Consider the following 16,846-nt stretch of genomic DNA (forward strand, 5'->3'; position numbering starts at 1 on the left):
CTAAGGGCCCGCTTTAACTCAGACATAGAGAATGGTGCATCAAAGGCCTCATCAGTAATAATCTTTTTCTCTAACACATTAGGGTGCAACCTTACCAATTCCTCCCTAGCCACTCTAGCCTCAGCAGACACATTATTCATACTATGAATTCTGGCAAACACTGTAGCAAGGGCTTCTGCTTTCTCCTTGTCCGTTCCCATGACTTCATCATTAAACTTGATAGCTGGTAAGGAATATTCCCTCCTAATTCTCCCCATTCTTCTAATCATCCCCCACACTTCATTAATTGCCGTATCTCTTCCAATAGTGTCACAAAATGCTCTCCACCGCTCCCTCTTTGCCATTCTAATCACCCTCCTAACCATAGCTTGGGCTTTTTTATACTCAACTAGATCAGTGAAAGAGAAAGTAGACTTAACCTTTTTAAAAGCCTTATTTCTTACCTGTATTGCTTCCTTACACTCATCTGTCCACCAGGGCACCATTTTCCACTTCCCACTGCCTGACGTTTTCCCAATGAATTCTAAAGCAGAAGAATGCAATATCTCTGTAACCTTACTGTTAGCCATATTAACATCCTCATACACATCCAAATTGAGGCACATCAGCCTAGTACTACAATTTGAGGTAAAATCCTCCCATTTGGCCTTTTTAAAATCCCACCTGGGGAAGATTACTTCCTCAATCTGAACAGATCCCACTCCAATTTCACACAGGATGGGGTAATGATCACTACCAACACAGTCATCCTGCAATACATTCCATTTAGAGCATCTTGCATACTGCGCAGACACCAGGGTGAGGTCGATAGCTGTCTCCCGCCCACTTGAGACATCAATTCTGGTTCCCCTCCCATCATTGAGGCAAATTAGATCTCTTTCCTCTAGCAACTCCTCAATTACCTTACCATTACTATTGGTGTCTGTGCTCCCCCAAAGGGTGCTGTATGCATTAAAATCCCCACACCATACCATCTTGTGGGATACATCCCCCAGGAACTTATCAAGAACATCTTTGTGTAGGACAACGCAGGGATTGTAATAATTAATCAAAAAGGTGGAGCTACCTATCCATACCTCAATAATAATTCCCTCTACCTCCCTACTTACCTTTATTATTCTATATCCCAACCCCTGCATGATAAATAAAGCCACCCCTCCACCAGGGCCATTATCCCTGTCCCTACGCACAGCTACATATCCTTGTAGGACAAAGTCCAGGTGAGGCCTAAGCCATGTCTCCTGAACACATATAACATTTGGCTTAATATCCAAATCGTCAACAAATTTCTTAAACTCCTGCCCATTAGAGCAAAGACTTCTAGCATTCCACTGTAAAATACTAAAAATCATTAGGAACCCCCACATGATGCTGACTGTGAGGTGGCTTGTACGCCCTGGAGAATATTCAATGCTTTAGTAATTTCATCAACTGAAACTTCCGCCCCCACACGAAAATGCTTCTGTGCAGCTTTGACAATAACTTTAATCCTCTCGCTCCTGCTCTCTGTGACCGCTGAGCAGTTTATGACTTCAGCCAAGAACGCCAAGAATTTCACACTATCCACCTTTATAGCGTCTGCACATATATGGCTAGGTGATTCCTTACTCTGCTGAGAAATAACACTTTGCCTTTGTCCCTGCTGTCGTTGGCCCGTTTCAAGCGTCCTTCTTCCATCAACCTTCTTAATTGCCTCTGCATAGGTAAGTTTCTCCTCAACCTTAACTCTTTGTACTTCAGACGCTTTTTTGTGTGCTTGACAACCCTTGTATGCTGCACTGTGTGAACCTCCACAGTTGCAACATTTAACACTAGTACCCTCCTTACATTGACCATACTCACGATCTTCTCCTCCGCATTTACCACATCGTCTTTTTCCTCTGCAAATGGCTGCTACGTGCCCAAATTTCTGGCAATTAAAGCACTGCAATGGAGGCGGGATGTATGGATGAACCTGGAAGCTCATATATCCTACCCTAATCCTCGTAGGCAATACCTTCTCATCAAAAAATAACAAAACAGAAAGGCTCTCCTTTTTTATTCGATCTCGGGTAAACATCAATCTGGGCAATTCCATGTAAATGTCAACCTCACCATGCAAAAATAAAGCAGCATATAAAACATCAAAACCACTCCCAGAGATCTCACCTAGGCCTGTATTTTACAGATGTGAATAAGTTGAACCAATTTGTAACCAACCTAATATGTCACTGTCAGTCTTTCTTTCTTATAATGTAAAACCCAAGCTAAAATCAACTTTGATCATGTACAATTCTATATTATTGCCACAAGCCACAGAAATGTATGCTAAAATCCACAAAACAGCAAAACAATAGCCATCCTAAATATTATTTAAGAACTTTGATAGTTTTAGCTGATATTTAGAGAGTTTTTCAAAGGGTTATGGTGGTTAAATTGCTGATTTTCTAAACATATGCCATGTCTATTTCAGACGCGTCACATCCATAACGGAATTTCGTCACATCCATAACGCTGACTTTTCCTTCTGAAACTCTGCATGAAATACAAAATATTTTAAACAAAGATTTAATATTCACCTTGGACCCCTCTATCAAACGGATATCTCCATTTCGACATTAGGTTTACGATTTCACAGAGTTTGATAAAAATGTACAGTCACCCAAGAAAAGTGATACTTTTTCTGTCACATCCATAACGCATCTTTGATTGGCATTTTCTGGCATGCCCTAGATGTACTATGGGAATTGTTCTTGTTCTATCACTTCTCCAGTATGGTACAGCCTTAAAATATGCAACACCTGTTTAAATACTGGGAGACAATAAAACATGCACTGGGTCATTTGTTGCCATTTTGAGTTCAAGTGTCACGTCCATAACGCTGGAATTGCTCAATTGTAGAAACATTCTTACTAACATTCAACATGTCTTAATGCAGTGCAAAGAAGATCTATTTTATCTTTTTTTCTATTCAAAAATACACTGCATACTCATGACCTAAACAAAAAAGTCACAAATATTCCATTTATAACGCAAAACATATAACTGTCAACATTCACCCTTGTTCTATGAGTCTCTCAGGAGGCTTCCTGATTCTGGTGGATCACCTCAAAGCTGGAGTGTCAATCACTGGGGAAGGTGAAGGAGGCTCAGTGTGTTGCAAGTCTAGTGTCACACCAACGCTCTTTCCAGACTCAGTTTCCTGAGAATGTCCGTCAGTGTCCTCCTGAGTCTTCAAAAGACTCTTCCTGTTTCTCCTGAAAACTTGTCCATCCTCTGTTCTCACAGTGTAGGATCTGGGACCCACTTCACTGAGAACTGTTGCCTTTCTGGTCCAAGCATCAGGATCCTTGATTCTCACAATGTCCATTTCATGAAGAGGTTACAGTCTCCTTGCTGCTCTGTCATAGTTCATTATCTGTTTGAGTTTCAGTTTGATCCTCTTGTTTGTCAGTTCTCTGCTGTTGACCTTGTCATTCTCTGTGGAAATGTGTGGCAGTTTGGTATGCAGCTTGTGACGCATCAGAAACTCAGCAGGTGATGCACCACACTCCAGGGCTGCCATCTGGTAACTTACCAAATCCAGGTATGGGTCAGTATTACTGTTGCTTGCCTTTTTCAACAGTCTTTTTACAATTTGGACTCCTTTTTTGGCCTGTCCATTAAAGATAGTGTGTTGAAATCCATACTGCTTGGCAAACTCCCTGAATTCCACACAGTTGTACTGGGGGCCATTGTCACTAACCACACACTGTGGGATTCCATGTCTGGCGAAGAAGCTTTTCATGTGTATGATGACAGACTGCGCTGATGTATTGGTGAGCTATGCTACCTCAGGGTAGTTTGAATAATAGTCTATGACCAAGACAGTCCTTGCCATGCAGATGGAAAAGATCAGTGCCCAGCTTTTGCTATGGTGCAGTTGGTTGTGCTGCATTCAGCATTGGCTCTTTTGTCTGTTTGTAGTGGTGTCTGAGACACGTGTCATATTTTCCTATCATGTTCTTGATAGGGCGGCACGGTGGTGTACAGTAGTGGTTAGCGCTGTCGCCTCACAGCAAGAAGGTCCGGGTTCGAGCCCCGTGGCCGGCGAGGGCCTTTCTGTGTGGAGTTTGCATGTTCTCCCCGTGTCTGCGTGGGTTTCCTCCGGGTGCTCCGGTTTCCCCCACAGTCCAAAGACATGCAGGTTAGGTTAACTGGTGACTCTAAATTGAGCGTAGGTGTGAATGTGAGTGTGAATGGTTGTCTGTGTCTATGTGTCAGCCCTGTGATGACCTGGTGACTTGTCCAGGATGTACCCTGCCTTTCGCCCGTAGTCAGCTGGGATAGGCTCCAGCTTGCCTGCGACCCTGTAGGACAGGATAAAGCGGCTACAGATAATGAGATGAGATGAGATGTTCTTGATAGCCATGTTGATACCTGGCCAATAAATTGCTTTTCTGGCTGCCCTTTTACATTTTTCCATGCTGAGATGTCCCTCATGGATACAACTCCGCATGTCCTGGCGCATGGACTGAGGGATAACAATCCTGTTCTGTCTCAGCACAAGGCCATTTGCCACACTCCAATCTGCTCATACTGGATAGTACTGAGGGCAGCATTCTTTTGACCAACCTTTGTGAATATGGTGGACAACTTTTTGCAACATAGGGTCCTTTGCAGTTTCCTGTGCAATTTGCTTTCGCATCACGCCAGATGCGGGAAGTGAAGCAGTCACCATGTTGACATGTGTTTCAACATCATCTGTTGTGGAGCTGGACTCCGCAGCTGCTTGATACTGGTACCCTCGACAAAGCATCTGCCAGCACTATGTATTTGCCTGACATGTAGATTAACTCAGTCATATCGCTGGAGCTTCATCATGCACTGAATTCTCAGAGACATGTCATTGAGGTTTTTCTTAACAATTTAAACCAGCAGTTTGTGATCAGTCTCTGCCGTAAAGGTTGGCAAACCATAGACATGACTGTAAAACTTACTACACCCAAACACTAAACCCAGAGTCTCTTTTTCAATTTGGGCATCGCATTTTTCAGTCTCTGTCCTTGATCTCAACGCATATGTTACTGGCTGCCATTTGTCTCCTGTAACTTGAAGCAGAACAGCTCCCAAACCATCTTTTGAGGCATCTATGGAGATTTATGTTGGTTTTAAGGGGTCAGAGAATGTGAGGACTGGCTCTGTGGTTAGAGTTTCCTTCATTTTTTCCCATTCTTTTTCATGTCAAGCCGTCCACTCAAACTCCTTGTTGTGCTGGAGCAACTCTCTGAGGTATGCTGTCTTGGAAGAAAGATGAGGAATGAATTTTCCAGTCAAGTTGCTCATTCCCATGATTCTCAGGACTCCTTTTGTATCAGTGGGAGGAAGCATCTCCAGTATAGCCTGTACTTTTGACTGATCAGGCTCCACCCCCTCACCTGAGAGCTTGTCTCCCAAAAAGGTCATTTCTGTGACACTGAACTGACATTGTTTTTTCTTTCAATTTTAGTCCACTCTTCTGGACTCTATGAAGGAGTTTTTTTCAGTCTTACATCATATTGCTGGTGTGTCATTTTCCAGACCACCAAGTCATCAATGTACACTCTTGTGCCTTCGAGACCCTCTATTATGAACTCCATAGCCCTGTGAAAGATCTCTGGAGCCAAGACAATACCAAATGGGAACCTGAGAAAATGGTACCGCCTAAACGGTGTGTTGAAGGTGCAGTACTTACTGCTTTCTGGGTCCAGCTTCAGCTGTCAAAATCCCTGGAAAGCATCCAGCTTACTGAAGTATTTAGCACCTGCCATTTCACTGGTTATCTCGTCTCGTGTTGGGATTGGGTAGTGTTCTCTTTTAATATTCTCATTCAAATCCTTAGGATCAAGGCCGATTCGTAACGCTCCACTCAGTTTTTTGGTACATGTGATGGAATTCCCCCAATCAGTGGGCTCTTCCACTCACTCAGTGATGCCCAGTTGTGTCATTCTGTCCAGCTCTTTTTTTCAAGCCAGCTCTAAGTGCTGCTGGTACTCTCAGTGGGCCATGCACTACAGGCTTGGCATTACTCTTGAGCTGGATCTTGTAGGCATATGGTAATGTTCCGTGTCCTTTGAAGACAGAAGGGAACTGTTTTACAATGTCTGCAGATCCTTGACACTGTGTCTGGTTTGTTTCTTGGCTATGATTGTCCAATGTTATGTTTTCACTGTTTATCTGGGACTATACATCCTCTTAACCAAACTTAGGTCCTCAGAGGCTTTGTCTCCTCGGAGTGATTCATGCCCATTAGATACAATGACAAACAACAGGTTGTACTGCTTGCCTTTCACTGCAAGTCTGCATCCTCCTTTTTTCTCAATTGGCTGACCATTGTACACCTTCAGCGGTGTGGTTTTGTTGGTGATTCTTTTAGGCTTTACTTTAAGTGTCTTGACATCATTCTTATTGATTAAGTTCGCTTTAGCTGCTGTGTCAATCCTGAATGGCACAACTGTGGCATTGACCAACAGTGATGCAATCCACTTATCGCTTTTAACTGCACTCACTGTTTGACCAGCGTCTCTAGTCTGCGTGGGCTGTGTACTGTCATTATTTTCATCACATGACACCCTCTTGATGAAAAATGTTTCACTCAAATCATCACTGTCATCTGTTTCTGCCACTGTGTGCACTTGATGTCCTTTTTAAAAATATTTTTAGAGAGACACATTTTTGTATAATGGTGTTTTCCCTTGCACTTTGCACATGTTTTTCCATAAGCAGGACGTTGTCTCAGTTTGTGCTTTTCACTGCATCTCTTGCACTGTAAAAAATGATTTGTTGTTTTAACTTAAAAAAGTTAGTGCAAGGGTTGCCTTAAGGGCTGCCTTAAAATTTTGAGTTCACTGAAATTAATATAGTAAGTTCACAACAATTTAACTTACTATGTGAATTCCAGTGAACTCAAAATTTTAAGGCAGCCCTTGCACTAACTTTTTTAAGTTAAAACAACAAATATTTTTTTACAGTGTGCAGGAAAACGCCTCTTTTTCATTGCTTTTAACTCTGCCCTGCTGTTTCCCTTTCACCGACAAGGCATGCATCATCTCGCCACCTTGGATCACTGCTCCCAAAGCAGGATCATCAAAAGTCATTACAAGTTGGTGTGCTAGCTTACTGGCTTGACATATTTTTATAGCACTTTCCAACGTGAGTGCCGTTTCTTTCAGAGCTTCTTATCTTTTGGCCCAAACACGATCTGATCCCTTATCTTAGAGTCTCTGAGATCACCAAAATTACAAGATTGTGCTTTTAGCTTGAGGTCTATGAGAAAGTTATCAAATGTCTCTCCCTGGTGCTGCATACGTGAGCAAAAGACATACCTTTCATAGGTTTTGTTTTTCTTTGACAGACAGTGCTCGTCGAACTTTTTTAGGACTTCATCAAACTTGTCTTTGTCCTCGGGTTGAGCAAATACAAGAGTGTTGAAGACTTCTATGGCTTCTTTGCCGGCGACATGGCTATTTTTCTCTCGTCTGCCCATCTATCCACTCCGACAGCCGAAAGATACAGCAGAAATTGCTGCTTGAAAGTATTCGAATTTACATCCATGTTTCCAGTCAGTTTCAATGAACCTGGCAGTTTTAATGCATCCATCTTTGTTTTGTGCCACTCCTGACAAAGTTAACCCTGTCCTGGTACCATCTAATGTTTCTTAATTCTTAAGAATAAAGACATCCAGTTTGGAACATCATGCTAGCTAGCCCAGCTTGTTTATTTCTTGCTTCCATTTCCACATGTTCTCTACTTGTTCACTACTTCCTGAATCTACCTGCTATATCAAGTGGTTATACTGCCACCTAGTGATAACGTATGGTAACACCCATCAGTACAGGAACCATAAACATATGGCGATGACGATACCTCCACCATGCTTGACTGATATGCTCATATGTATTGGATCATGAGCAGATCCTTTCTTTCTCCACACTTTGGCTTTTCCATCACTTCGGTACTTGATGCTGATGAGTGGTTTGCATTTTATGGTATAGCCTGTATATTTATGATCTTAAAGTCTTCTTCGAATGGTCGATTGTGAAACCTTCACCCCTACCCTGTGTAGATTGTTGGTGATGTCACTGGCTGTTTTTTTTTCTTCTTCACAGCTCTCACAATATTTCTGCCATCAACTGCTGCTGTTTTCCTTGGCAGACCTGTTCCATGTCTGGTGTACTCACAACCAGTGCTTTCATTCTTTTTAGGACATTACAATTTGTCATATTGGCTGCGCCCAATGTGTGCACAATGGCTCGGATTTATTTTCCCTTTTTTCAGCTTCAAAATGGATTGCTTTTTTCCCATGGACAGCTCTCTGGGCTTCATGTTGGTTTAACCTTATAAACAACAAATGTAGTCTTTACAGGTGATACCCAGATTTCAAACCAAGAGAAGACATGTTAAAGTCTGCCCCATTTTCTGTGGTACCCTGTGTGTTGTGTTTTGTTTTTTCCCCCAAGAGGAAACATTTCAAAAGAGGAGACAGGATATAAGGGGAAGAGAAAGGATGCATTTCTTTTTACGATGCACAATAGCAAACCACAGGCAGATACAGTCAGAAACCAAAAACCTTGGCTAACATATTGAAAAGGGCTAGGCTAATGGCTAAAGGGGTCAGTCACAGAATATGTACAAGACAAGATGTATGTCAGCAACTTTAAGGACAAGTGACCTGGCAAACACAACAGTGGAGGTAGGTGTATTCTTGTAATAAAATCCAGGTATTTATTTGTAGCTGTAAGTGATGAGTCGACTGATGAATCTAAGCATGACGGAGGAAGTGATCATAACCAATTGCATGAGTTATTGAAATGTTTCTAAAATATTTTGTCATTATGTATACAGATTGGATAATATTTTAAGTCACTATTACAACCCTAATTCCAAAAAAGTTGGGACGCTATGTAAAATGTAAACAATAACAGAATGTTTTGATTGGCATATCCTTTTCAAACTTTATTCAGTTGAACACAATACAAAGACAAGATATTTAATGTTAAAACTGATAAAGTTGTTTTTTGTGAATATACATTCATTCTGCTTTCATGCCTGCAACATGTTCAAAAAAAATTGTGACCTTCATATTTTAGATTCTTCAAAGCAGCCATTCTTCAAACCTTGAAACTTTGTACACCACTACCTTCATGAGGTAGTCACTTGGAATGCTTTTCAATTAACAGGTGTGCCTCATCAAAAGTTAATTCGTGGATGAGTTTCTTGCCTTCTATGCATTTAAGAAGAAACAGTAGATAGTAAATAATAGAAATACAGTAAATAGCCCTATTCCACAACTGTAGTATGTCAAGAACTAAGGAAAGAGAAACAACATCCATCATTATTTTAAGACATGAAGTGACTTTTAATGAATAAAAATAAGGAAAAATTGAAAAATGTTGAATGAGAAAGTGTGTTCAAACTTTTGACTGGTATTATATCTATATTGAGGATCTTACACAGTTGCATGAAAATATGAATATATTTTCGTGCAACTAATATATATGACACAAGTTTTACTGGGAGATACGCCACTCGTCTTGTTCATACAAGCTCTATCTGGGACATGGAGAACAGCAACCGTGACATAAATCTCTACATGTCACTTGTGATGAAATTGATGAATTGTTTTGATAAATGTGGGTACTTTGTTTGATTGTGAATGTGTCTATATAATAAAAAAGAAAATCACAAGTTGGTTTGAAGATATGGAGTTTATCTTCTCGTGTTGAAAAACTCACATTTTTCATATGAAATATATCACTGATCTGAATGACATATTTCCTGATATTTCACTCCAATGACGTCACTCCCAGTGTTTTCCCGCTGACTAGACCCGCATTGTCAAAATGTCAAACTGGTTCAAAATTAAATTTTTTTTGATTAACTTGTGTATTTTTTGTGGATTCACCACTCAGGGGTATATATATATATATATATATATATATATATATATATATATATATATATATATCAGCAGCAAGGAGCTGGCAGTCATCAATAAGGATCTGGAAAGACTGAACATTGACATTGCTAGCCTACAGGAGACCTGTCTGGCTGACAGTGGCTCCATTAGAGAGTCTAAATATACCTTCTTTTGGCAGGGTCTGTCACAGGATGATCCCAGGCAGTATAGTGTCGGTTTTGCTGTGAAGAACTCCCTTTCTGCAGCTATCGAAACACCAACAGGCATAACAGAGAGAATCCTCGCTCTCTGTGTGTCATCATCATCAGGCACTGTTAACCTTCTCAGCATCTATGCTCCAATGCCCCTGCTCTACCCCAGAGGTGAAAGATCAGTTCAACGAGACACTGGATGAGGCAATATCCAGGATCCTCAGCACTGAAGGATTGTACCTTTTGGGAGACTTCAATGCTAGAGTGGGGGCTGACTTTGTAGCCTGGCCATCCTGCTTTGGTCATCATGGCATAGGCAGGATGAACAAGAATGGACAGAGACTGCTAGAATTGTGCTGTCACTGTGGTCTGTGTGTTACCAACACTTACTTCAAGTGTAAGGAGCTCCACAAAATCTCCTGGAGACACCCCTGGTCCCACCACTGGCAACAGCTTGACCTCGTCATCACCAGGCCTGCAGACCTGAGCAGCATCCTCCACACTCGCAGTTACCATACCACTGACTGTGACACAGACCACTCCCTTATTGGCAGCAGAGTGAGACTGGAGCCCAAGAAGATCCATCATGCCAAAACCAAAGGTCTCCCACGCATTAATACCTGCTGTACAAATGATCCTGCAAGATCTACGGCATTTGAAGACACCTTCAAAGAGAAATTGGAGACCTTTACCACCAGTGACAACGATGTTGACACCAAGTGTTCACAACTCTGTGATGCGATCTACTCCTCAGCAGTCACAGCTTTTGGAAGGAAAGAGTGCAGGAACACAGACTGGTACAAAGCTCACTGGACAGAGTTGCAGCCAGTTACAGAAGCCAAGAGGAATGCACTGTTAGCCTACAAGCAGAACCCCTGCTCCAGCACATGCAACACCCTTTGAGCTGCATAGAACAAAGCCCAGCAGACTGCCCGCCGGTGCACCAATGACTACTGGCTGAACCTGTACAGCAAGATCCAGTCAGCTGCAGACTGCAGACAGTGGAAATGCCAGAGGCATGTACAATGGCATCAAAACAGCCACAGGCCCCACAGCCACCAAGACTGCTCCACTCAAGTCCAAGACAGGGTACGTCATCACTGACCAGAGCAAACAGCTAGAATGCTGGGTGGAACACTACCTAGAGCTGTACACTACCCAAAATGTGGTGACCGATGCTGCCCTGGAAGCTCTATCGAGTCTTCCAGTCATGGAAGACTGCCCTACCAAGTCTTCCAGTCATGTCACACATGCATTCTGGTCAGGAGACAGCTCTTCTCTGCTTCCCCCCTCCTTTCATGCTCCATCCCTGCAACAAACACACACACACACACACACACACACATTAATTGACACCAGGTGTAATGACTTCGCCACTTACCTTCCCTGACCCTGCCCTCCATTCACAAACTGCTGCTTGGCCACGCCCCCATTGCCACACTGGTGTAACAGGCCAGGGCACTACCCCTGTGCCACAAGGTGGTGTAATAATACCCAGATGCAGAGACAGAGACAAGGTTATGCAAGGGTTATACAGATATGCAGAGGTTATGTTAGGGTTTTTACTTGATAGCAGAGTAGGAATATCCAAACAGCAAAAGACAATAAATCAGAAGTGCAGCCCAGGCAAGGGTCAAAATCCAGTGTCAGTCCGAAATAGCATACGCTCCAAAGTGGCAGGCGAAAACAAAGTCCATGAGGCAGACAAATGTCAACAACAGGAAAACAAACAGGAGAAAACTCAGGAACAGGCTTAGTCACTGGGTTAGAGCAGAATATTAACTCAAGACTGAGCAAAGAACTCAGGAGGAGGAGTTAAACAGCAGAAAACGACAGTAACAAAGTACATTTACTTGAGTACTGTACTTAAGTATACCTTTTGAGTATCTGTACTTTACTTGAGTATTATTTTTTTGGAAACTTATGACTTTACCTTCACTACATTTGAAAGACAAATCATACTTTTTACTCCACTATCAAGGTCCTCTTTACTATGAAGCAACTTTGTACGTGGATGCTTTTTTTCTTTTCTAAAATGTAATTGTTTTTTTCGCAGGTGACACGGAGACAGCCGATCAGTAATCACTAGGGTCACATCACGTCCATAGACTGGATAAAATCGAGTTCAATGATTTCTCAGCAGCATTATTTGAACATGATCAGTTGATGGCAGAATGAAAAGAGGCGGTTCTTCTGGGGAATGCACACGCCCATGGCCATACTTAGAACCCATGTTTCAGTTTTCTGAAAGGATTAAAGATTCTTTTCATTTTAAATGTTTACTTTGTTTGCTGAAAATGAACCACATCACAGCCTATAAAATCTTGCCATCCAACCTGCAGAAGCATATTGAGATATGTAAACATTTTATTTCAAGAGAAAACTTGCAACGAAATTGTCTGTGCTTTTAGAGCTAGCAGTAACGTTGCAATAGTTATGCAGTCTGGTTAGTCAAATGACTTTCTATGGATTTGCCCGCCAAGTAGCTATAGCCTTATCCACAGCTAACATTTACACATAGCTAGTTAACTTGGACACTGTCAGTTAGCATGTAAAAACTGAGTTATGCTAACATGAATCACGTTAACTTATCTGAAGTCCTTTCAAAATATGTTTTAGCATATTTCTTAACATTCTTGTGTAAGTGCCATTTCATGATTGAACAATCTGTTTTGTTAGCATCCAACTTTCTGATCCATATAATAGTCCTGTTTCAACTGTGGCAAAGAAAAATGACAGCTTTACAGTGCGTGATATATTGGATTTCCACACAGTTTTCATTTTATTCAGCGCTTTCCATGCTAATGCTTTTCTTCTCTTTATATCTTGCTCAGAAGATTGTACCCATGAACCAAGATATGTAAAGTAATTTACTACTTTGACGTACTGTCCTTCTGCTGTTTTAAGTGGGGCATATGGGGAAGAAACATTGAAAGTCATGAATTCTGTCTTAGCATTCAGTTTAAAGTGCCATTCCACCATTGGATATATTCTTTGGCATAAAATACAATATATTTTATGACAACATGACTAGACAGAGAAATCTTTTAGCTTCAAAATGATATATCAAACATAATTTTTTGACGACAAGTATATTAATTTTGCGACCAAAGTCACCTACCCTTTTAATTTCCGCGCGGTAGTGAAACGTGATGTCATCGGCAGGTTCCCCTTCTTGTGTACCACGTGTCGGTCTATTTTTAAACCAGGAAACCCCCAAAGTGAGAGAGTCATTTCTCCTCGTATATGGGGGCCAAAAAAATTGCGAAAAATTGAGTTAATCTTTCAGTTAGCTAGATTTATTGGTATTAGCTAGATTTATTGGTATTATTTTTATCGCGTTCTATCCGCCATTGCTGATAATATGTGCCACGTCACACGTCACGTGGTACACAAGAAGGGGAACCTGCCGATGACATCACGCGCGGAAATTAAAAGGGTAGGTGACTTTGGTCGCAAAATTAATATACTTGTCGTTGTCAAAAAATTATGTTTGATATATCATTTTAAAGGGCGGCACGGTGGTGTAGTGGTTAGCGCTGTCGCCTCACAGCAAGAAGGTCCGGGTTCGAGCCCCGTGGCCGGCGAGGGCCTTTCTGTGCGGAGTTTGCATGTTCTCCCCGTGTCTGTGTGGGTTTCCTCCGGGTGCTCCGGTTTCCCCCACAGTCCAAAGACATGCAGGTTAAGTTAACTGGTGACTCTAAATTGACCGTAGGTGTGAATGTGAGTGTGAATGGTTGTCTGTGTCTATGTGTCAGCCCTGTGATGACCTGGCGACTTGTCCAGGGTGTACCCCGCCTTTCGCCCGTAGTCAGCTGGGATAGGCTCCAGCTTGCCTGCGACCCTGTAGAAGGATAAAGCGGCTAGAGATAATGAGATGAGATGAGATATCATTTTGAAGCTAAAGGATTTCTCTATCTAGTGATACCATTTATATATGTTGTTAAAATATATTGTATTTTATGCCAAAGAATACATCCAATGGTGGAATGGCACTTTAAGTCGTACTTTCATGCAATAATTTTCCATTAGTGCTGTCAAAAATGTCGCGTTATTAACGCGTTAACTTGACTCAATTTTAACGGCGATAATTTTTTTTATCGCGAGATTAATGCTCTGTGACATGATGTAGGTTTTTCATAAGCTTTTGAAACTGCCAGGAACTTGGAACAGAGACTTTGCTTAGAAAAACGATAGCAGCTAGACTGTAATGCCACGCCCCGCACAGCCAGAGTCCTCTGCCCTCCCCCCAAAGAACCAGCGCGGGCAGGGCGCGCTAGTAGAGATGGGATTTATGGCTCTTTGATGGGAGCCGCATCTTTGTGATCCATTCTTTGAAAAGAGCCGTTCAAAGACTGGCTCATTTGGCTCTTTTTAAATATTTATTCAGTTTTAAGAAGACAGCGTCTAAAGAAGCCAGATCCCTCTGAACTGTAAACTCAATGCTATCCCAGAAATCCTTCCTGTAATATGCAAATTTGGCCGCCTCTGATTGGACAGCGCGACGCATCAACAGGCAGAAAGTGTAAAGTACAAAATGTGTGAAGTGAGCTGAAACAGTAAAGATCAGATTCAATGCAATATTTATCAACGAACAACTTAAAGTTAATATAATAGTGTACTTTATATTATAATCAAGCATGTCAAGCCTACCATCACTGTGTAACCTGTCTCTCTGATTAGAGTTGTAGACTAACTCAATCAATAGATCACTTCACTCTTGGTTCTCTTGCTAGCCCCGCGCCGGTGCTCGACTTAGGTTTCACTTTGCAGTGGCTGTGTCAAGATGTGTTATGCTTTGCAATTAAAAAAAAAAACATTGGTACAAAGCAAGCCTATTCTTTTTTTTTATGCTGATAAGAGAATTGCAATGGTTTTTTATGTGACAAAAATGTGCGATTAAATTGCGATTAATCACGAGTTAACTATGACAGTCGCGACATTAATCGCGATTAAATATTTTAATCGCTTGACAGCACTATTTTCCATATTTGAAAGCTGTTGTTATGCTTGCTCCATTGTGTTGGACAATGAACTAATGTCGTCTGCCAGGTCAAAGCCCATTATTGCCACTGCTGGATATTTAGATGAATGTCTAGGTCTGATAGTAAGGCCAAGATCAGCTTCATGATCATTGACAGCTTCATGTAGACTATAGTCTAGCACAATAATCAAAAGTTAGGGTGCAAGGGTATCTCGTTGCAATACTCCAGCTTTGATTTTGAATTCATCAGTGTTACCATCTGGGGAAATGACTCTTGTACGAGTGTCTGTGCACATGATTTCAATAGCATTGAGATGTGGTGGGATGTCATATGCCTTAAGTATCTTATGCATTTTACTTCAATGGATACTGTCAAACGTTTTCTTGAAGTCAATAAAATGGAGGATGCCGGACAAGTTGTTCTTTTTGGTTTCCTCAATAATTATATATATAAAATATACTGTGTGTATGTATGTGTGTATATATGTGTGTATATATATATATATATATATAATATATATGTGTGTGTGTGTGTGTATATATATATATATTATATATATATGTGTGTGTGTGTGTGTATATATATATATATTATATATATATATGTGTGTGTGTGTATATATATATATATATATATATATATATATATATATATATATATATATATATATATATATATATATGCCTATAACCCGAAACGGGCAAAAATACAATTATCAAAAAGTAACAGTGAAAGCAAGGTAAATGTTCAACTGGAGTAAAGAGGGCGAATAAATAATTGGTAAATAGTTAGTTTGGTTGATTGTTCATGTTCTTTTGTTGTGCAGTTCTTTTTTCTTGACGCTTGACCCTTTTCTTTTTATTTTCATCTTTCCTTTCCATATCAATCTTGTTGCTTATGTCATGTATGCACTTCCGCCATTCCAGTCTTTCATGAACAGCCAAGTTCCATGTGTGAAGCATGTCGCCACATTTCAAAATATCCTTGATAGTGTCTTTGTATCGAAGGATAGGCCGTCCAATCTTTCTCAAGCCTTCTGCTAATTCCCCATAGAGTAGCACTTTAGTTGGTCTATCATCCGGCAGACGTGCAACGTGCCCCACCCAGCGCAGTCTGTTTCTGATAAGTATGTTCTCAATGTCTTCAGCCATGGCGCGGAATAGAACTTCATCATTCATTATATAATCATCTCATCTTATCTTCAGAATGGATCTGAGATGCCGCTGTTGGATGGTCCTTAACTTTTTTATTTGGTGTCTGTATAAGGTCCAAGTCTCACTTCCATACACCAACACTGGCATGACGCATTGATTGTATACTTTGAGCTTAGTTTCTATTGTAAATTCCCTGCAATTAAACACTCTGTCTCTAAGCCTGCCTACAGCGCATGAGGCAGCTTGGATGCGTAGTTATTTCTTTATCTAAATTGCAGTCGCTGCTGACATAACCACCAAGATATTTGAAGTGATCTACTTTTGTCAGCTTCTCGCCGTTTACATAGAAGTCTGCGTACTCTCGTGTGCTCATGGTCTCTGTCTTTTTAGTGTTGATTCGGAGACCCATTTTCTGTGCTAGTGTGTTATAGGAATGCAGATGATGTTGGAGAGAGGTGGCATCATTGCAAAATATTGCAATGTCATCGGCATATTGGGCTTCTCTTATATAGCTGGTTGATACCTTGGTTTTAGCTTTCAGACGCTTGAGATCAAATATGTCACCGTCATATCTGAAGCGGATCTTGATACTATGTGTCA

At 41.1% G+C, this 16,846-nt stretch overlaps 1 protein-coding gene across 9 annotated transcripts in view; it reads right to left on the reverse strand.

The window, feature by feature from the left end:
• Window positions 1–7,741, reverse strand: part of LOC132865984 (interferon-induced protein 44-like) — a 49,541-nt gene extending 41,800 nt beyond the window's left edge. For 4 of the 9 annotated variants that reach the window (XM_060898520.1, XM_060898515.1, XM_060898519.1 and 1 more), the window contains exons 1-2: window positions 7,323–7,741; window positions 444–523 (exon numbers count right to left, since the gene is read on the reverse strand). The gene's annotated coding sequence lies outside the window, so the exon portion shown is untranslated. Of the gene's footprint in view, window positions 1–443; window positions 524–3,038; window positions 4,000–7,322 lie in introns of those variants that run through there. The other 5 variants (XM_060898521.1, XM_060898518.1, XM_060898513.1 and 2 more) reach the window with 2 other exon arrangements.
• Window positions 7,742–16,846: the final 9,105 nt, after the last annotated feature.

Source organism: Neoarius graeffei, chromosome 18, assembly GCF_027579695.1.
Source record: "Neoarius graeffei isolate fNeoGra1 chromosome 18, fNeoGra1.pri, whole genome shotgun sequence".
NCBI lineage: Eukaryota > Metazoa > Chordata > Actinopteri > Siluriformes > Ariidae > Neoarius > Neoarius graeffei.